This window comes from Xenopus laevis, chromosome 9_10S, assembly GCF_017654675.1.
Source record: "Xenopus laevis strain J_2021 chromosome 9_10S, Xenopus_laevis_v10.1, whole genome shotgun sequence".
Classification (NCBI taxonomy): domain Eukaryota; kingdom Metazoa; phylum Chordata; class Amphibia; order Anura; family Pipidae; genus Xenopus; species Xenopus laevis.
Genome location: NC_054388.1, coordinates 55259046 through 55281852, shown reverse-complemented (window position 1 = coordinate 55281852; position 22807 = coordinate 55259046). Strand labels below are relative to the sequence as shown.

Below are 22807 nucleotides of genomic sequence, written 5' to 3'. Positions count from 1 at the left end.
TACATGTCTGAATGAAAATCATAGTACCATTGTGGATCACACTTACACACATCTGTGAGTTTCAGCCAACACTTTACTGAAGTTCAATGGAACCATTGTTATTGGATGTCTGTGACTTTACTACCCTCAAGGGTTTAAATGCCGGGGAATTCCCTACCACTTCAGTTGAACTGAAGAAGCCACTGGAGTGGTGAGAAAAACTCAATGTCCAGTTGCCTTTGATTTTATTCTACTAGATACTGTATATCTCACTGTGAAACCCTGGAGCTAAAGCCAAGTTGAGGGTGGTGGTTGCTCCATGGTCCCCCCACTTCAATAGGCACAGTTGTACACCATTCATAAAAAAATGTTGCCCTTCCTACGTTCTGTGATGAATGGTGCACAACTGTTATGATCGACAATGGGGAACGTGGGAGCTACCTCTCTGAACCTAATTGTATCTTCAGGTTTCAGTGCACCAGACTTGTGCCCTGCTGGGTGCAAACTTTTTTTTAATGCATACTCTGAAAGTGATGCAACCACCACTCCGAAATTGGAAATGCAACGTGTGCCCCAATTGCATCTCTTTTGTTGAATCAATGTTGACAACTGCAGCGGATGCAACTCTGAGCACAGCTACAATTGTGTTGAAATTATGGGTAGAAAACATGAGGATTTGCATCCAAAATCCAAAAGTGAATTAAAATACTAAATGTTTCAGTAATACTTGGACTTCACCAGCAGCTGAAGTGTTACCCACTCAACATCACTAAAGTAACTGAGAAGTCCACTGTGATGTTTCACAAAGAAGAATCAGTCAGTCATAATAAACAAGCCTGGATCTTCTGTTGTTGAAAGATTAAGACTGCAGCTATTAATTTGTTTGGGCTTCAGCAGCAGTATCCCTTCTCTGAGTGCATGAAATGCACCCAAGGTCACACAGGAATAATTAATAATAAATATAAATGATGCCAAGTCCCCAAGATCTAGCTGGCTGGTACTGCAGGCCATACAACAAAGGGCTGAGCCCCCACTGAAACCTCTAATGAGGGTGTCAGTGTATATGAAAGCCCTTGGCAGCTTGATGAAGTAGATTGACTTCCAGATGAACTTGTGTTCTGTGGAGGTGCAAATCAGATACCATAGTCAGGTACAAGCCACAACGGAGCGATAATTAGAGATAGTTGCATATTGTCTGAAGAACGTGAAAAATTTTTTTGTTGTTTTGGTTTTTTTTTTGTTGTTTTTTATTAGTTTTCATTTATATTTTTTGCTTGGATGGATGAAAGCCGTCACATAGTGTTAGGGGCCTGTTTTTAAAATTGTATTTAATTATTTGTGATTGCATTTATTCCAGTTCAAGAAAATCTTGATGAAAAAAAATTAAATTAAATTTTTTTTTTAATTCAAATTTGGAAAACTTAAATCCAATAAACATTTTAGGTTGTGTCTTTTTCATCCAGGTTTTCCTTTCTGGCAGGAAAAACACTATCTAAAAATAATTTTCCAGTTCCAGTTTTCCCCTGTTCAAATTTACTACATTCAGCAGCGTACCAATTTGGCACTGGGCCCCGCGTGAAAAAACTTCAGAGGGGCCCAGTGTGTTCACCAACTTACCTGACCGCTTGTGCACGGCCACGCTGGTGCAGGCACACATCTACTTACTGCAGGGATCCATTAGTTTCCGGCCAAGATAGCTGCTATATAGTAGAAAGGAGAAAAACCGGAGAGCCTTCCAAAGTGAATTAATGTCGTTTTTTTATTGAAGTACTACAAAAAAAAAAACTTGCATCAGAGGAAGGATCCTTGAGATCCGAAACATGTAATGCTTCAATAAAAAACTACATTAATTCACTTTGGAAGGCTCTCCGGTTTTTCTTCTTTCTACATGATATTGCAGTGGAGATGGCTACTCCATTAACCTGTTGATGAGCCTGATTGAAAACAAAGCTGGGAGGAACATCTAGGAATTTAAAGATTAGCTGCTATAGAGGTCTGCTTCCTCTATAGTTATGCCACTGACTACATTTATCAATTGAGAAAAAAGTCTTCGAAATTCCAATTCAAAATTCAGCTCCTAAAACCTGGTGAGCCTCTAGAGAAGTCAACAGGGGTAATTTACGAATAGTGCTTTGTTCAAAGTGTAATTAATAAGTGTAATTCATTTTTACCCATAATGCAAAGTTTTTTTCCAACATAGTTCCAGTTTGATTGTGGCCGTGCTCCAAGCTGAGTTCCACCATCTTTGCACTCAACGCGGCACAACGGATGCAATTGCAAGTTTTATCTAGGATTTTCAGAGAGGGTATTTTAAAAAAAAATGCATTTTTGGTGCCATTGATTTTTTCCCCTGAAAATGAAGATAGTTGACTTTTTCCAATTGCAGTAAATATGCTAGCGATCAAGAAGAAAAGTTGATTTGCTAAACTAATATGTTTTTTTCATGATGCAATTTCTCTACTTTGGGGGCCCATTTCTGATGGCACATTTGAGAAAAGTGGCCTGTGCTGGGGTTCTCTAGTTTTTTTTTAAACTGGATTTTCTTCTTCTTTTAGTTTAACCCTAATAAAAGATATGTAGAGACCCTGACAGTTAGCTGAATTTTGCTCAGACAGTTTCCCGATGAGTTTGGACACCTAAGGTGGTCCTCAGTAAGCCTTGGTGATTATTTCACTTTCCAGGGTCAATGTGATGTAATAACAATTCAGTGTTTGGCCAGTGGGTGGCAATGTTTAAGTGAAAAAAAGTGAGAAATTATGTGTTTAGGGCCCTTTCCTGGATCCCACCTATAGAGGAGGTGGGTATAGAATTGGGTCTGGGGCAGAGTTCTGATTTCACCAGAAGTAACATACATGGAATTATTATGTGCTAGTTCTTTAGCAGTACAGCCCTTATGTCAACAAAAGTAATAAGTCTGGGATAAACAAATAAATCTATTGGTTTTGAAGAAATCATTCTCCTCTACTTATTTGCTTAAACTACCAATGGTCCAGAGGGTACCACCAGAGTAAGAAGAACAATAGGTAAAATAGGTTCCTAAGAGTTGTCCCCTAACTACTGGTTTATGAAACACATGCTGGAAGCAGCATACACTTTATCACATTTCTATAGCACAGCCAGGGGTGGTACTTCTGCATTTCTATAATATTAAGTCTAACAGCTAAAACAGTTCAGAAATTCACCAGAAGTCTTTTTCCTCTCTCAAAGAGCTCTCAAAGGAGTTTGCCCACATGAATCCACAAACTAAAATAAATGTACATTTTTTTTTTCCCTTCAAATCTTCCTCTCCGGCGGTTTCTCTAAGTCTTTCTGATTGCAGAGTTTTCCCTCCTGAGAACACTTCAGCAGTTGAAAAATCAGTCTGTAGCAGATTCTCCTTATTTAGCTGCCTCTGCTCTCCCCCTGTACCGTAAATCCCTCCACCCCCTCATTCATCTGAATCGTTAATTAGCCCCTATTTTTGCAGTTAAAAGATGGGAAATTCTGCAGATAATTAATCTTCATAGCAAATGTATTTTGTATAGGGGGAACAGTCTGTGTTAAAAGAGGACAAGTTGAGAAATAAAATCACAGATCTGCATTTTTAAAAAGGGGAAGCACGATTTTCTGTAGGCAGCAAAAGGCCCCTCGTGTCATTGCTAAAGCTCTTATTTTTTGCTCACTAGTTTTACGAGGTAAGCAGTGTACCCCCTTGTACTACATAAGTGCAATGAGTAAGGCTTGTGCTGAACGTACTTGTTGTCTATTTTTTTTAATACATGGTCATTTCAGCCCCCTCTGCCATCAAGAGGGAGCTGAAGCTATGCTCCACCCTAGCATAAGAGCGGGGCAAGAGTATCTCTAGTGTAGACATCACAAATGTATGCTTTACGCTTGTAGAGCCATGATTCTGAATTAATAATTTCTGCCCCAAGTAACCTGTGGGGCATCTCATGGCTGGTCCGACCCGGCGTCATGGCTGGACGAACCCTGCAACAGGCACAGTTGCAGTCATGTAAAAATGGATGTGCTTCCTCAGAGTTGCTATATAGCTGGGCCTGATTAATTTATCCGCCTTGTGTGTCAATTCCATGATAAGCCGTTTGCATGCTGCTCTGGGACTTGTCAACACTTAAAAAATACCCATGCATATTTATAGAGAGAAATGTATTACTGGAAAATGATTACATTATTGCAAATTATTTATACCCACTAGGGTCAGCAGTCTATGTTTTCCCTATGACCAATTTTATGACTTATTTTATGCATGTTCATAAAAACAATTGTAAATGGGGTCTTGCTGAGCTCTGCAACATCCGGTGTAAGGTGTAGAGAACAGCAGAGTACAGCAAAGACAGGTGCAAGGCAACCTTATCCTCAAAGGGATTCTGTCATGATTGTTATGGTTTACTTTTTATTTCAGAATGACACAGTTTACATTGCAAATAATTTACTCTACCGTGTAAAATGTTATTCTTGAATCAACAAATGTAATTATTTAGCTGCAATATTGGTGTGGAGGCAACCATCTGAATGCATTGTGCCTGATTCTGGGTTTTGAGAAGGAGTCAGCACTTCAGGATGGAACTGCTTTGAGACAGCTGGTCACATGACCTATCCACCTAGTGGTAGACATGGGGATAGCAGTCAAGCAGGAAAAAGTATGCTTGGGTGGTATGCTCATGTCTACCACCTTTAGCAATGAAAACAAATCCTTTAAAGGAACAGTAATCCTTTAAAGTATCCTAAAGGAATGAAAATAGAATGTGCTGTTGTGCTGCACTGGTAAAACTGCTGTGTTTTTTTAAGAAACACAACTATGGTTTATATAAGGAAGCTATGGGGGCAGCTATTCAAGGCTGAAAAAGGAGAAAAGGCATAGGATACAGAGCAGTAAACAGATAACCTCTGTAGTATACAATGGGATTCTTTAAAATGTATCTGTTATCTACTGTGCATCCTGTGCTTGAATGGCTGCCCCCAATGGCTACACAGCAGCTTGTCTATATAAACTATAGCTGTGTTTCTGAAGTAAACACACTAGTTTTGCAAGTGCAGGGCAACAGCAAATTATGTTGTCTTTCCTTTAAAACACTTTCAATGTTTTGTGTTACTGTTCCTTTAACAGAGGTGTCAGGGAGCTGTTATCTGCTTAGCTACCCATTGTTCTGTTGATAGGCTGCTGGGGAGAGAAGGGAGGGCGGTGATATCACTCCAATGTGCAGTGTAGCAGTTTATCACAAGTCACATGGCCTGAGCACTCCTGGGAAACTGACAATATGTCTAGCCCCATGCCAAATTTCGAAATTAAATATAAAAAAATATGTTTGCCCTTTTAAAAAAAGGATTTCCGTGCAGAAGTCTGCTGGAGCAGCACTATTAACTGATGAGTTTTGAAAAAAACATGTTTTTCCATGACAGCATCCCTTTAATGCACCCCATAGTGTATTTGCAGCCTGGCAGCATATACAGTAAATGACGAGCAGGTTAAGAGATGGGTAGGGTATAGGATAAGCTTATGTGCCTCTGCCTGCCAGACGCTCATGAATACAGCTGAACCCTGGCAGAGCTTAATTCATAAAGACCTGCAGCTAATCTACAAAAACATGACATGGCAAATTCGCCATGTTAACAGTATAAACATTTGTAATATCATGAAAAAAATTATTAATGTAAAGTGAAAAATAGTGACCAGAAAAGTGTTCTGAGCGATTGTATATTTATTTGTTTTAAGGCGTTATCTTTCCTTATATAAAGCAAACTTTCATTTGTATGTAGCAATCTGACTCATGAATGATGCCTTTGGGGTATAGCATTTTACCTGTATGAAATAATTCTCCCCTAATCCTCTAATAAATTAACACCAGTCTTATGATTATTTTCATTACTGTTATCATTATTTGAGTTAAACAAGTGGCACTGAGTGTGGTGCAGCCTCTTCCTCCTGCATTCAGTTAAGCAATATCACTGCTCCGCTGACAGATCAGAGACATTATGCAGACAGTATTGAAGCATTGAGGCTTAATATCAGATCTAATAACAGTGTTCAGCAGAACACCTCATTTATCTTCCAACCATATTCCAAATGAATGTGCTGAATTAAAACAAAACTTTATTCAAGGGGAAGCAAGCCTTTCCTAAAACTATCCCATTTGCATAGGCATTCCAAGCTTAAGTGCAGATGCAGCATTAATGATATAATCCCTACCAGTGCTACCATAGTCATTAGTGATAATGCATGGGCACTGTGGCTATAAATGGATAGGGACACTTTTTACATTTATCAAGAACATTTAATTTCTTTAATAAGCATTAATCTCACATTTCTGTTGTGCCTCCCTACAGCCCCTTTATGAAGTTGCTTACCAACCACTCCTGCCCCTGCTGTCTCTGGAGTTGACATCAAGCTGGGGTGACTGGGGTAAAGTCCCAATTAGGCAAATATAAACAGTACATTAGAGACTTTATAATTGATGTCCAGCAGCCAATTATGAAAGAAATATCCTCTGTATTTCTGGCACTTACTCTTACCTCTGTCACTGACTCATTATGTAATTAGTTCCTATGTAACTGATGAACACCTTACAAATTCACTGCACACCAAGGGCTCTGGTATTGCTTCTGTGAGGTTAAATTAAAAGGCAGTGACACAGATTTAATGAGTGTAGGCAGAGACTGTCACCATACACAACATAATGAAGAGGGAGTCACCTTAAGGCACAAATCAGCTGTCTTCCCTACTGTGACTATAAAAAACACCACTTACTGAATACACAGCGCTGTGCAATATGTTGGCGCTATATAAATACATGTTTATAAAAATAATACAGGAGACCTAGCTCTGCCTGTCTCTCCCCGTGTCACAATGTTCCCACTTGCGTTTTTAAAATCAGATGATTCACACTTGCCCTTAACAGCTACATAAATTCTCCTGAAAGGTAATAATTCCCTCTTCAGCACCAAAGGGGTAAAGGGGTAAATGTAGGTAATGTAAGTCAAATGTATTAATGTCATTAAGGCAAAGGTTTCATCTACTAGTCTGTGACTATTTTTGTGCTTTATGTACATAGAGCTGACATATTCTTTACAGATACTATACATAATTCCCATCAGTCTCTGCAATAGTGGAGCTTACAATCTAAGGTCCCTATTACACAATAGGGTCAGTTTGATCAGGAGCTCCACAGTGAGTCTCTTATCAGCCTGCCAGGTCTGCTGCCTGTCAGTGGAGTAGCCCAGCAATTGTGTCACCTACAGGGATGCTACATTTGCTCTCATGATCTGAGACAGCATTTTAGCTTTTCCTCTAGTTTAGTGCTTACAGGCCTCACGGGCCATCAGCCACGTATTTTCCAGGGCATCTTTTATAAATCACTGTGAACTAGTCCTGCGTGTGATATTATTAATGATGGTATAAAAGACAGCCTCGGGTATGGTATTCATGTATTCCGCAATCGATACTCTTCCCTAGAGATGGATAGGCTCTGATCCTAACTAGTCTATATGATAATCTGTTTCTCACACGCAAGATTTATTTACTAAAGTTGCCCAACTACAAACACAGTGCCATTAGAAACACCCTGGCAGCTATTCACGACATATCCATTTCTTCTATTAACACAGGCACACACCATTACAACTAATATAAAAAGTTCTGTGTTACTTTACATACAGCTGGATTGAACCTGTCAGCATCTCTCTTCTGCAAATTCTTCTGCATCTCATATAGTGAATGGGATTGTATAGGGGTTCCCTTTATTTGTGGCTCTCTTGTGAACCACGGTACTCATGTACTCAACTAGAGTGTTACTATGCTCCAAAAGAACTACAACCAGACCCATAAAACAGGATCATCCTGTCTCTTTACAGAAGCTCAGAGCGAAACCAAGTAATATTAGTACCCAAGGCAATGCAATTTGGAATTGGAATTCCACCTCCTTGCAGATAATGCCCTGGCGAGATTCAAACTACGCGCTCAAACCACTGAGCCACTGTGCTGCTTCACTAGCTGTTCCTGCTGACAGTGAGTTTTGTGTCAGGGTCCAGGGGCCCAGCTGTACCCCCAGGAGTCAATGGTTCTTAAGAACGTGGAGTAAAGACCAAGAAAGAAGCATAATACAAGAGGCAAGAGTGATAGTTGCAAACAGCAAGCAGGTAGGCAGGTAGATAGGCAGGCCAAAATAAGCAAAAAGCAAAGGGTAAGAGTCCCCTGTAAGGCACACAAGGGCTTAAACAGTTGGAAGTCGAATGTCCAGGGAATGGCCAGTGCCAGACACAATATCATATATATATATAGTCAAAGTAGCTAGAAACCAGTAGACAATAGGGTCAAAGCCCTGGGTACGCAGAAATCACATAAAGAAACATACCTGCATGTAACACCGTCCTGCATAGTAACACAGTAGGCCAAGTAGACCAGCCTTTAAAAAAGCAACTGTACACATTGATAAAGAAGATGGCAAACACAACACAACTCCCAGCACACCAGTTGCCAATTCAGTCTCCCGAGGGGGGGGGGGGTAAAAGTCAGTCATTCTAAATACCTATATAGTTGTGAGATTGTTCCCTACATCAAATAATTAATTAAACTTAGCTATATAATATATTGCCAGGAAAGCCACCAGCTATCAACCAAACATAAAATATTTAAATCCAATCCAGTGCAAATAAAACTAAAACCCCCTCATACCAAAAGATCTCCTCCCTCCCAGCGATGTGAATTAGAAATAAAAAACATTTAAAAAAATCTGACCTTGCAGAGAAGAGCAGCTGAGCTCCCAGTCACCATCTTCTAAATCTTCGTCTGCCTTCAGGTCTCTTTGCCGACACAAAGCCTGCGGGAGCATTCGCAGTTGGGCCAAGTCAAGAATCGGCTTCAATTGTGCATGCACAAGTCGGCATGAGACTTTACTAATGCACATTGTGGGGAGGGAGAGGGGAGGGGGCAATGCCAGGAAATTTTGATAAGGGGATTTAGTTCTCCTTTAAATTCTGTTTCAAAAAGACCCACAGACTGGAGATCAGACTGGCCCTGAGAGCAGAGCAGCCGTGGAGTGGGGTGCTTGGGGCCCACAAAAGTACCTCAACCCAGACACACACAAGCGAAGTACACCCCATCTACAACTATGTAAACAAATAAGCAGGAGGTCTTAACAAAATATGGAGTCTAATAGGTGGATGTGATACCAAAAAAATGCACAGAAAATTGTCAGTGAGCACTCCATTAACCCCAAGCATGCCAGTGTGTTCGTAAAATGGATTGACTCTTTCACTCTGGATGGTATATCATTTTGATTTGCCAGGTGAAGCAGTGGCAGCCCCCACAAATATCATCAACATGAAGATAAATAGGTCTCTCTCTTGGAACAATCACTGACATTAATATGTTCTTCAGAACATTAATAGAGACATAATGGGAGAACACATGTATTTCTCCTCTGCAAGCAGCCAGTCCATGAATCTACTGTGAATTGACCATATAAAATAACTATACTGATGGATTAATGAACAATTAAAAGCTATAAAAGTTGACTGATATTAAAGACAATGTTGTGCTTTAATCAGCGAGGCGCAGTATATGTCTGCTGCTAGAACTCTCTGCACTTCAGTGATTAGAAAATCAAATGCTCCCAGAGAACAAGATGTTACGGCTGTAATATGAGAAGGTGGCAATCACATTCATCATTTATGAGAACTCTTGGGTGTCCTGAGAGCGACTCCTTTCGTTCAGCACATTCGGATTTCTGGGGTAAACACAAACTAGCTAATAAATAGGAGGTATGGGGTCTAATATCCAAGATGCTTTGGACATAGGGCTAAGATAATGGCTCCTTCTGTAGGGGCTTCAAGACCTTAAGAAAAATGCATATAAAATGCAATAAATACAGTCATAAATGAAGAATTGTTTATTTGAGGACAAAGAAATCCCCATTACTGCCCTATTTGCCCACACCTGAGTATCTCATCATGTCAGGCTACTTGATGTTCTTTCCCCTTGCAGAAATTACTGACCAGGAGAACAAACTTGAGGGCAACTGTGCATGCTTCTGGCCAATAGGAAAATTACATCAAGTAGACGTTTTTTAAAGGAGAAAGAAAGTTAAAGGTAAGCAACTAGGCACTCCCCAGCAATTTTACCTTTTCTTCTCTTAGGGCTCTTACTCACGAGCGGTTGTAGCTGCGCTCCCCTGCATTCCGTTTTTCTGCGTTCAGCCGCAGGGGAGCGCAGGAATAGACGCATTAAATTTTTTCCAATGGGGCTGTACTCACACAGGCACGTGTAGGTGCCGAACGCAGGTTGAGACACAACATGCTGCATTTTTCCCCCGTTCGGCGCCTACACGCGCCTGTGTGAGTACAGCCCCATTGGAAAAAATGTAATGCGTCTATTCCTGCGCTCCCCTACGGCTGAAAGCAGAAAAACGGAACGCAGGGGAGCGCAGCTACAACCGCTAGTGAGTAAGAGCCCTTAGTACAAAGAATTCAGATGTGGAGATTACAAATGGTGCCATTCGGAGATGGGCATAACATGTATAAACCCCTTATGCGTGCCGAAGTGAGTAAGCTACCATTGGAATTGTACAGATATTGTGTTTTTTAAACTCATAATTATTTATGTAATCTTGCATTTAGCATTTAAAGTGCTACTAGAATTTAAGTGATTAATTGCAGACTGTCATAGAATACCATTGTCTACATGCTAATAAAATGACAAATTAAGGTGAACTTCCCTTAAATACCTGTTATCATTTCTTATCAATCATTCTTATCAATCTGGAGGAACATTATTTAGTTTCTACTATGTACTGTATTACTGTATATGGCTGAAATGACAATAAAATCCATTTGACTTGATTCCATATTGCAAACAATAATTTAGTTATCTGTAAAAAAGTTGGTTGACATAGCTGAAGCAATGCTAGTTAATTGCATTTGTAATACAGGATGATCAATTAGGTAATTAACAAGAAACTGAAAATAGTGTTTCATTTGGCTGTGGGTCACAAGAGGCTGAGGGGCAAATTCACTAACCAGTGGAAATTCGCCAGTGCTGGCTTCGTTCAAATCGCAACACTTCGCCAGGCGTAAATTCACCCTGTTACGCACAGGGTAACAAACGCTGGTGAAATTACGCTCAGCAGTTCGAAGTTACGATAGCGCTGGCTAATTAGCATACGGCGTGCAGTTAAAGTACAATGGCTGTATATGCTGCAGCAAATACATTACACTAAACAAGGCCAGGGAACCTTAATAAAATTATATAAAATTACAAGTTGTTATATTGCCCTACACATGTGCCCACAGTATAGTTTAGGTGCCATATGTTATCAAATAACATAAAAATTAAATAATAATAAAAAATTACGATCTTTTTCAGTCTATCACCCTTTAATAGGAAAAAACGCCAGCTAGTCCTATCTACTCTATTGCACTTCGCCTGGTCTGAGGTGGTGAAGGCAAGTTTGGCAATAGAGGTAAGGGTCAGTAAAATCAAAAACGTAGTGAATTTGCATAGTGGCACTACCGAAAATTCGACTGGCAAATCGGCGAAGTGCCGAAATGACGTTGCGCTGGCGAATTTTCTTCACCCTTTAGTAAATTTCCTCCTAAATGAAGTTGGAATAATGTAACAGCAGGTACAGGTAGGTAATGCGTGGAATCCTTCAGCAAGAGATTAGTTCCTAAAATGTGGCATACATGTAATATAATGTATGAATAAAACAGACATGGGCTTATGGCGTCGCAAATATGTGCATCATGGGATAACGAATAAATTCATGAATCACTGCAGACAAGGCAAATTTTATAAGTAGTGTGAGGAACAACTTTACAAATGCAATATGAAACTCGCCTATGGGAATATTATACAGTATTCTCTATGCAGTTGGAGAGTCAACATGAATAAAAAACTTGATATTCCTGTTCACACAAGTATCCTTGTCCCTTATCATTATTTGTATCAGTTTTGGAGTTTTAACAGAATTTGTACATTAACTCTGGTCATTATTCCTGTTTGCTTTTTGTATATTTAGGAGAGTTAGTAATAAACTGTTGGTTTGGCCCATGGAGGGTTTGGAGAAGTGGTAGGGGGCTATGCCTCAGTATTAGTTAGGGTAAGATTTGGGAACCATGGCTATTTGCTTTCCTGGTCCATATACATTTCCTGACCACAAGAAAAACAAGCCAAGGAACCTAAAACTTATATTTAACTGACACTGGTAGAAGCAAACAAGATTAAATATGCACTAAATAATATTTTGGGGTTTTTTGTATAAAAAAATCTGTTTAATGAATCTAATAAGGGCTGAAGTTACAGGTTTAAATGGATTCTATAACACTGGATCCACTGATCCACTGAGCAGAGACAACGCAATCCTGCAACTGCCAACTTGAGATGATGTCATCAAAGTGAGTACAGATTGGATAGGATTGGGTGCAGGATGATATGTTTCTGACTCCCCATCCAACAAACACCATATCATAAATATGGTGGCAACCACAATCATAGATGTTAAACATGCATCTCTGTAAGTACTGAAGAATATATCAGCAGCAACATATAAAGAATAACAATGTGTCTAAAGCAGGGAACATATGGATGGCATCACTGAATTCAAAATTATGAATAAAAGTGCAAATTTAGTTTGAATCTCTGATTTGAACAGTGGTAGAGCCATGGAGATGTTTGGTAATACCTTTTATCGGCTAGCTGAAAAATTTAAAATTGCAAGCTTTCGGAGCACCCTGGCCCCTTCGTCAGGCGATACTAGTAATTGCAGTATGATTGTTGGTTATGGTTAGTTGTTAAGTATGTTGATCGTTGACATCAAATATGAGAGGCCAAATCCTGCTCATTTACATATTACAGAAATACACTGGTTTCTAAATTGACTTGTCCCAGGAGTCCTAAACTAGCAGCAGGGGGCATAACTTGTTAAGACCATAATGAGATTTGGTGGACTGATTCTTTTTTACTCTCTACCTAAAGGTCCAGCAAGAAAGTCTTTTAGTTTGACATTAAAACTTTGATATTCTTTTAAACTATAGTTGATAAGCCAATGTTTTCCTATATCTGTAAGCTTTGTATAAAAAAAAGGGGGACCCTTTACAAAGGTTGGTGGAGTTGAACTAAAAAAGTCCAACAGTCTCTACTTTAACGAAGCAGAAGCCTATCTACAACCCCAGAACCCCTACATAGGCCTCCTTCATCTCTGAACTGTACCAGGGAGTCACAGATCTAAATCTATCAATGCTAAAAAATGCAAAGAAAGAAACATCTCAGGCTGCTTTAGGTCTTCTTTTGTGTTAGCTTGCCAAAGGAGCATGCGCAATTGAAGCCAGCAAAAGTGCACGACATGGCACACGACAATCACGGCACTCTACTCTGCATTTTCTTACCTAGGTACATAGATAAACACTGTTTTGCATTGGTGTGGTTCAGGAGGAGGAAAGGGGCCTTTAGAAGACACCTAGGGTTGTAAGTAGATTTTTATTCTCATTTAATACATATACCAGAGCACCGTTCCACAGACTTAACACAGCTTTGTGATTGGGTTCTCCTTCCTAACTCAATACCAATAGAAATTCAGTTGAATATTGAAGAAATAAGCAAAAAAAAAACCACAATGAAATATTAGTAAATCAGTAACACAATAAGCCATACTGAAAGTATCTAGTGAGATAATGACATCCTTTATCTGGTCTAAAATCTGCTATTTTACAAAGCTGCTAAAACTCAGAAATGATGTTATTATCCTGATCAATGGCCTGATTTACTTTGCAGAGCAGAACCTGTATTCAAGTGCTTACAGAGTCATTTACAATGTGCCTCGCATCTGTAACTGTTTTCATAATCTTTTCTTTTATTCCTAATAAGATTTCATGGTTTCAAACAGATACAGAATCTTTCTGTGGTCACAATGCCTAGGATGTTGTTGGAAGATAAATAATCTCTGATTTGTATGAGTTTATTTACAGCCCCTCTCCTGCTGACACACATCTCACAGCATAGCCCCTGTGGCACTGCCCTATTTCAACCAGACATTTTTCACAAAAAACAACATCTTGGCAATCAGCAAGAAACAAACTCCTGATCCTGCAAGGGATATGGGAACCATATTACTACAACGACTTGCTCTTGTCCATAAGGTACAGAATAAATCAAAGATATGCTTGGGTAATGCCATTGCTATAAGAGGCCTTTTAAATATATGACTTACAAGCACAGACCATGGATGGATATTCATGTATAGTTGGAAGGTGGTGCAATAGCAATTAACATGTAGTGCCCATAAGACATATTTTAAAATAGCAGCAGTAGAACTGGCAGAGTACAGTACATACAGTAGTAAATTCAGCGCAAGTGAAACACTTTGGGCTTCTCTGGGGCACTTACTGTAGGCTCAAGCTTTACTCCTGCACACACATAAGCAGGGGTGCTTCGCCAATGAGGCGAGTTGAGGCTGTCGCCTCATACGGCAGTGCCCCACTAGGTACCAGGGCAGCAAAAATGCTGCTCCTGATAATTTAAGAGTGAATTTCCGGGGGGGCAGCAGCAACTGCTGCTGCTTAGGCAGTGGAGGGGCCAGGATCGCCCCTGCACATAAGGTCCCTGCACAGGGGAAATTCTACCTGGGTGATGTCCCAACTATGGCTGCCAAGTGGAGCTATCTTGGCTAAATGTAGAAATATAGCAATCAAAGTGGCTATTGCTCATTTCCAAATGCACTGGTATATGGTAAGTAAAAGAGGTAAAAAGAATAGTTTTCCTTATTATGTGGCCCCAAAGTCTGCACCATATTAATTCAGAATAATATGTTGATAATAGTACAAAAAGAACATAAATATTAGGTCTCATTTATTAAAGTGGTGTAAATAGCAAAAAACAGGTCCAATTGCATAATTTTACCCATAATTCCCCATTATACCATTATTTTACAGGCAGCCATAATAATCACACCTTCTACTTTGCCCCAAAAAATCCCAAAGCAATTGCATGCATTTAGGGTTGCCACCTTTTCTTGAAAAAAACTACCGACCTTCCTATATTTTTATGCATTTTTCCTATTAATAACATTTGGATCAAGCTTCATTTTTACTGGCCAGGCCCGTAAAATACCGGGAATGTGGCAACCCTACATGCATTATTTCTAGTTTATTTAAAACGATACAGAATTGACCTAAGAAAAACAATGGGCACAGAATTGCACCCACCATTGTGCCATGTACCTACCACTTGAACCCTAATATATGTCCTTACCGTTTTGCCAGTGTTGGCACACATCAGGTGGAAGGCATATTTGTGCAAGTGAACCCTTAATTTTACACCTGCAATTGATCAAATTGTGCCAACTAAATGGAGCATTATTATGGGTGTGCAATTTGAGGCCCATGTCCTGCATTCTCGCCACAATTTACACCTATTACCTTCCTAGCGATTTGCACATCTGGATTTTAGCATAAACTTCTGTACTGAATAGAGGTAGGTACAATTACAATGCAATTCTGGGGAAGAATGGTATGTTGTGAACATAATGAATTACAACTGGCAACTTTTTCATGCTTTGCACTTTGCACTAGTAATGGGTGTATTTGTCCTGTTTCCAGTGAAAATCGTGAAACGGCGAAGAATTTTTGAAACTCCAAAATTGACACTTGCATAATTTTGATGCCGCATTAAAGTCAATGGGTGTCTGAATAGTGTTGACGCGCAGTGATTTTGACACGAGTGACTTTTCAGACATGTGGCTAAATTTTTTGGTGGTCCAGGTGAATTTTTGTCTGAGAATTTTCGTAAATTTATTCGCTGGCGGAAACTCATTTGCCCATCACTACTTTGCACCACTTCAATAACAGTCCTGTAGTGTTGTTTAGGTGATCAACGTTTAAATGCTTAACATTCCCCATTATAAGCCAACACTTGTCTCTTATAGCACCAGCATTATATCGTTACCAAGAACTAGATTGTTTTAGTAGCATTTGTTTGCTGTCTCCCTCTCCGGATCCAGTAAGCACCATAGTACAAAGAGGAGACTCAGATTATGACAAGAATGGAATTCTATTTAAAACCCATCTGTCATATTGAAGCACTTGCTTTGAATGTTGTACACCAGCTAAGAATAATGTAACACCATTCAGCGCCAGTAAATGTCTAGCCTGCTTCATAGAACAATCAAAGGTGAGTTACAGAAACAGTACAATGTTTTTATCTAAGAGACAATTATGAGTATTAAGGCCCTTTTGTGGGAATGTAATAAAAGTCAGTAACGAAATAAATATTCGCAATGCAAAAAGTTATTTAATATACCTTTTTATATTTAATATACCTTTTGCTAACCCGGAAACTGTTAGCAACCACTTCCGACAGTGGAATAAGGTTTGCGAAGTGTGCAGTGAATGTAATAAAACTTCTTACTGAAAAAGTTGTTATGTTTATGAATCACCAACTGAAGCTCTCATCTGATTTTTTTTAGCAGGAAGAATCCGCTCATAATGTAGTCTTTATTAGTTATGGACCTAGTTTTAGTCTCCATCTTCTGCTGCAGGATTTTAGGAGACCATGGAGACCAACCCTAAAAATCATTCTTGGATCCTGATCCATTGGTTAAGAGTCCCTGTGGTATAGATTGTGACTATAATGGCCTCAGCCAGCATAGAATGGAAGGCTTAGTGTTTAAAATTTGCATGGCGTATCTATGGAATGGCAGGTGGCTTGACCTTCCACTTAATGAAAGAGGACAAGCAGCTTGTTACTATTTTGAGACAACAACAGAATGAGGTAAGTAATGACTAAATAATTAGTGATGAACTTAAAAGGCTCCACACTGAAGTGTTGCTTGGGAATATTCTATAATTATTGCTTCTGGCTGAATTTATGCTGCGAGTTCCATTAACTCTCTCAATCTTAATGGCCCAACTATAGAAGGAACGTTACCGGTGAAGTAAAACCCAATTGATCCTCAGAGATCTTGTATCAGAGGTTGGCCAAGTAAATACTCAAATGATCCAACAGTACTTGTCCCAACATTTCCTTTAAGCTAAGGGGCAAATGCCCTCTCTGTCCTACCTTCTCACCCCCACCCATAGCAGAGAAATCCACTCCTGTTGATGTGAAGCATCTCAAGTTACCACGGCTTGTTCTCTGTAACAAAATTAGCATGCTTTAGGCATCAAACAGCCAGCCAAGTGCGTCTCTAAAATAATGTGCAGTGAGCTATTCAAGGAAAAAGGAAAGCATTATCTGTTGTTCTGACATGAGGACACTCATTTTATAGTTAAAGGACAAACCACAGACTAAATTAGTGTTTCTCATGTCTGCAGATGTCCCTAGCCCAGATTTAGTGTTATCTTTATTCTTATCCAGCCCTATTAATTATATGCATCACTGGAGAGAATATTTTTCAAGGGTAAGGGTACAAACCCTTGCTATGAAGTACAGTCCTACGCATTCCATCACACTCCAAGACATGTGTTGATTGGTCTCATTAGTCTCCTTCTTCCATGTGGGTCTGTACTAACAAGAACTCAGACCAATTATTTATTTTTTATACATTGTTTTCAACCCCTGTGGGTACAAACCCTCAGAAAAAAATACAATTAACACAAAAGTTGCCATATATTGGAACCCATAAGAATTTAAGATCGCTGTATGAGGCAAATGTTTCTACAAATGTTTACAGGTGCCAAACTTGATTATGATTCAACACTTAATTTGTATAGAAGGCACTAGTACCGGCCTAACCACATACTTGTAGTATTATGAATGGCTGCTCACTAGTCCAACCTGAAATGCCAGCTGACAAGAGTCTCTGATTAGTTGCAACACTTCTGTTTTACAGAATTTTGTTGGATGAATTCTTATTGTGCCCAGAAAATCAAGAAATGATGTGAATCATCTTAAAGGCAGTGAAGGGGTATTATCAAAGTGTCCCCCATAAATAAATGAGTATATAAGGGATATCACTGACTAACCAGCCCAGATTGTATTAGGGATAAATAATAGAAGCTGTAGTAGAGAAATAAAACTTGTGAGATGATCCCACTCCCAGCACTGAATCTCAGCATTGTTTGTTGGAATCAGCCCATAAGACAACTGAATGATCTTGCTCAAATATTGAGACCTTTTTTCATGGCACAATAGAACAGTGCACTTTCCCAGGTGATAATAGCAGGTGGAGTTGGTGTAGTTTTACTCAACTCCCATGAATAGGATATAGAACATAAGACACATCCATGGTGAGTCCCTTTTTTCCATTATAATTTGTTGTGTCTCGCCCACAACCATGATGTATCCATCAAGAGATGGTTGAAAAATAATAAATACATAAATAAATAATAAGCAAATATATGCAACTGTATTAATTTGTATAGTAATTCCAAGTGATCAAAGCTCAGACGGGGTATAAGAATTAGGAAACATAAATGCAATAGGTGTTGCTGCCAGAATAAACAAGTGTTGCAGCCATATAGGAATGACTGTAGCGTTATTCAGATGTAATATGCATCTCATGTAGCACTACAGAGCTTTTTTGGCTTTTGTATAATTTGTGTGGCACATTAAAGCATATTATATAAGCCTGAATGCTGTTGACATGATTGCAGAAGGTTGCTGACCACCACTGGTGAAAATGAATGGCAACAGAAGAGGACACTTGTTCGGTTAATTAAAAGGACAGAATTATTGATTTTGTCACAGTCATAATTAATTAGCAAACATAGAGCTTCTGATTTACTGCTCTGCACATACCTTTTTGCTTTGTTGTGACTATTGCTACTATTACAGTTGGTTGTGCCTTTATGCTATATTCTTCTTGCACCAGAGCCATCCATAGCTCAACACATTACCCTCTATATAGGAAAGGTAGGAGGACATTTATGAAGCCACTTTACCAATATGGAATATTCTTTTGGCACTTACAAAATAAGCAGCACTAGTAGTCACTTTATTTAATTAGAATTCATCCATCCCTCTCATTTTTGGCAATACCCCAGTAATCTCTGATATAAAACCTCTGATCCTTGACAAGTTTATGACTAGAGATAAGAGTTACACAAGGCTTGGTATTTTGGCATAAAAGAATTCTCATGAGTTCTAGAAGAATTTGTTATATTTTTATTGAGGAGTTAAATGAGTACAGTACAATTCTAATGCCGCCTGTCATGCACAGCAGGTTAAAAAGTGAACCAGAATTAGTCTGAATTGTGTTTGAAACCAGGTATTTAGAAGATTGCAAAGCTGCTTGGGTCAGAATAGTAATCAGTTTAGCTTCCAAAAGTGTTGTAGAAGCTGTAATTACTAAGGTATAGTGGGGTAAACCATTCTAGAATGTTATCCACAACACATTCACAAGCAAGTAATGACCATACACTTTATTTAGCATATAATCATCATGGTTCTTTGTGTTCATGGAATGGTAAGTTTGCATTTATACTACTGTTTGATGTGCTTGCTTCCTTGAGCTGTGCATGAATATATTCAGGACAATAGCATAAAATATTAGTTCAGTAGTCGACTCCAGCAAACACCTTTGACCAACCATCGCTTTGCGTGAGAAGCACATACACAGGTATATCCCACTAAGTATTGTATGTGCTAAATATTATCCCTGCTTCTTGAATAATATAGCCATCCAGGAGGAGTTATGCTGTTTATGTAAAATTATATCTGTTACATGGACAAAACCATGTCTATCATGATACATCTGCCTAAGGAATGCATAATGTATTTACTTTCTTTCATAAATTGCCTCTTCAGCATTATTTAGTCTATACTAAAGCTGCTTATTGCCACATGTCTAGATAAAGAGAGGAGTAATGTAGGGAACATCTCTCTTATTGTAAACTAAAAGACCCCCTTCTTTTTCCCTTCTACTGAATGGATAACAGTACAATATTATATAACTGTTGCTAAATAATATTAGAATATACATGACTAGAACTGCATTGTAGTTTAACATTCTGGAGATCCCATTTTAATGCAATACCCTCTCAGGGGCAACAGCCTCTACTGTAACCCTGGCTGAAAGGGTAAGTTGGCTTCTTATGAGAAGTGAAGCCTATAATACAGTCAGTTATTTTGCATGCCGGAATGCACAGCTACTCAACAAAAGCAATCAGTTACCTTTAATGAGATGATGCCAGTCTCCTAATTGATCTGGACAGAAGGTGCCAATTAGCAAACAATGGAAAGCAGCATCTTGCAAGCTCCTGGGACTCGTTGCAAGTGTGAATAGAAAGCAGAACTCCAGAAATCTGCAGTCTTTACACAAGTAGGTGTCTCATCCCTTGTGCCGGATCCATAAAAATTCAGCAAGTCTGCAGATTGTTTCCTGCACTGTGGGGGGGGAACTCTAAGTTTGCCAAGTACTGTAGATTCCACTCTGAGCCATGGACGGAGAGAGATGCAAAGGCTGGAGGTTTGGGGGAGAGATGCTGGCAGCACAGGCTCAGTGTTGGACTGAAGCACTTCAGCATCTCAGCTCCCAGACCAACCCTCACTACTAACAACTAGACACACCTCCGCTGCAATGATGCCATCTGTCTCCTGTACAGCATCCAGGGAGCCACCGGCTGCAACACACTCACATGCACACACCTCAATTATCTCACATGCACATACACATGCACACACCTCAATTATCTCACATGCACATACACATGCACGCACCTCAATTATCTCACATACACACCATACTTTTTCTGTACCTCACACACTTCTCATGCACACATACATATTTGCAAATACACAGCACAACTTTTGCAACACAGTTCATACAAACATAAAAACATGGACCTAGACTTTTTTGGCACATACATACATAGAGACACAATACTCCCTGCCTCCCAAACACACATATGCATTACAAATTTACACTCACATAGATATAATTTTCTCTCTTTACACCTGTGTCTTATACTCACAAACATGCAGTACAACTTACATCTTCTCTAACATACATATGCATTTACAAACATCCGCAAGTGTGATATGGACTCAAATGTTTCCTCTATTGATTCCTTTATATAAAAGTATTGAATACATATTAGAATTGAGTCTGAATATGCTCCTTGTACCTGTCCAGTCTGATTTGAGGAATAGTGTGAATGTGCTTCTTATGATACTATGGAACCCTGGAGATACAGTGATAAAGCTGCCCATACACAGGCAGATTTAAGCTGCCAATTCATCTCCTTCATACCAAATTGACAGTTTATGTGCCCATGTATGGACCCTCCTGGATTGCCTCTCTCATAGATAATCCTACATACATGAGTGAGTATGTACATGCATGGTGATGATGCGGGGGGGGGTCAAATTACAGTGGGGGGGACTAGGGGTAGTCCAACAGGCACGTGTTTCTTCTGTCTGCCTTTAGTTCTGGCCCTGGTCGACCATTAGAATCTGACAGAGAATGTAGGTGCCAAAATCTGGCAAAGATCCGTTGTGTATCTTAAAGGAGAGGGAAAGGCATTGTACACTTTGGGGTGCCTGACACCCACCTAACACCCACCGGCCTGGGGTTATACCAGTGATCCACTTCTGGCGGTTTAATGAAATAGCCAACTTTTTTCGTTAAAGTTCGGCTTTCCGTTCTACTGTGCATGCGCAGCCGCGTGAAGAACGAAAGAAAGTGAGAAAGTGCTCACTGGTATAACCCCGGGCTGGTGCAGTTTTCTGCTGATAGGAACACTGGCCGGGCATTTCAGGTAAGTCGATACAATCACTTGGGGGTACCTAACGTTTGGTACACCCAAGTGTGCAATGCCTTTCCTTCTCCTTTAATGTGTATGGCCATCTTAATTCCATTGTTTCCACAATGGGCTGCATCAATAGGAGCAACAGACTTGCACAAGTATTGCGTGAACACTGTTGGGGGACCATTGAGGATGTTAAGGACCATGTTTGAGTCCTTTTTGGCCCATTACAGATCTTGACCAGATGGCTTTTGCAAACATTCAAACTGAATGTAATAAAATTTAGCATTCACAAAGCATGTTTTGCAACTAAATGTCTAATGAAACTCCAGAGCAGGTGTTAAAGCTAACTTTTGCTTATTGAGTTAATATTCGCCAGCAAATGATTATACATTGCGAGCAGCACTAAACATTAGCAAAAACTCCATTTTAATTATGAGTGTGTTAATTACATTCTCCCCTTGTGCACCAGAAATGGCAGAGCATTTACACCAATTTGCATCAGATTCTCATAAATATGCATGCACAGTTGCATCTGTTTTTACACATGGCGTGCAACTGTAGCAGGTAAAAAAATGTATGCAGCTGCAAAAATTCTAATATTTTGGGGAAAAAAGCTGCATTGCTGGAAAAAAACATGGTGATTTACATTCAAATTGCAGTTAGCACCCGGCACTGTGTTAATAATTGCCTCTTAGAAATTTGAACCACAAATTGCACATATGCATGTACCACAATTCTTACTCGTATAAATGCACTTCTGTCTCCCTTACAGTGCCTACATGCAATTTCTCATTCAAATCACCACTTTTTATACCTACAAAGCAGTTTCAATGCACAAATCCAGTGTTGCACTGTGGACATTCACAAAATTGAGTCGACTGCAGGGAGTGTGACTGTTTCTGTAAACTGCCCACGAGTTGCATCACATGCTGTTTACATTATACCTGTCTTGTGATAGCAAGGTTGATAACTTCTCATTTGGGGCAAATCAGTTTATGGCTATTGATATACCACCCTAGTGCATAATAATTAATGCCAAATCCAGGCTAGTATTCCCTTGTGTTAATGTATTTAGGTTGAAAAACAAATCTCTGATACAGAGAGAATGGAAGAAATTTCATTTTTCAAAACAAAAGGGTAGAATATGGTTCCC

At 39.4% G+C, this 22807-nt stretch overlaps 1 protein-coding gene across 3 annotated transcripts in view; it reads right to left on the bottom strand.

Annotated features, from left to right (window-relative positions):
• Positions 1-20462, bottom strand: part of thsd7b.S (thrombospondin type 1 domain containing 7B S homeolog) — a 209509-nt gene extending 189047 nt beyond the window's left edge. For all 3 annotated transcript variants that reach the window (XM_041578308.1, XM_041578310.1, XM_041578309.1), the window contains exon 1: positions 20078-20462. The gene's annotated coding sequence lies outside the window, so the exon portion shown is untranslated. The remainder of the gene's footprint in view (positions 1-20077) is intronic.
• Between the last annotated feature and the right edge of the window lie 2345 nt (positions 20463-22807).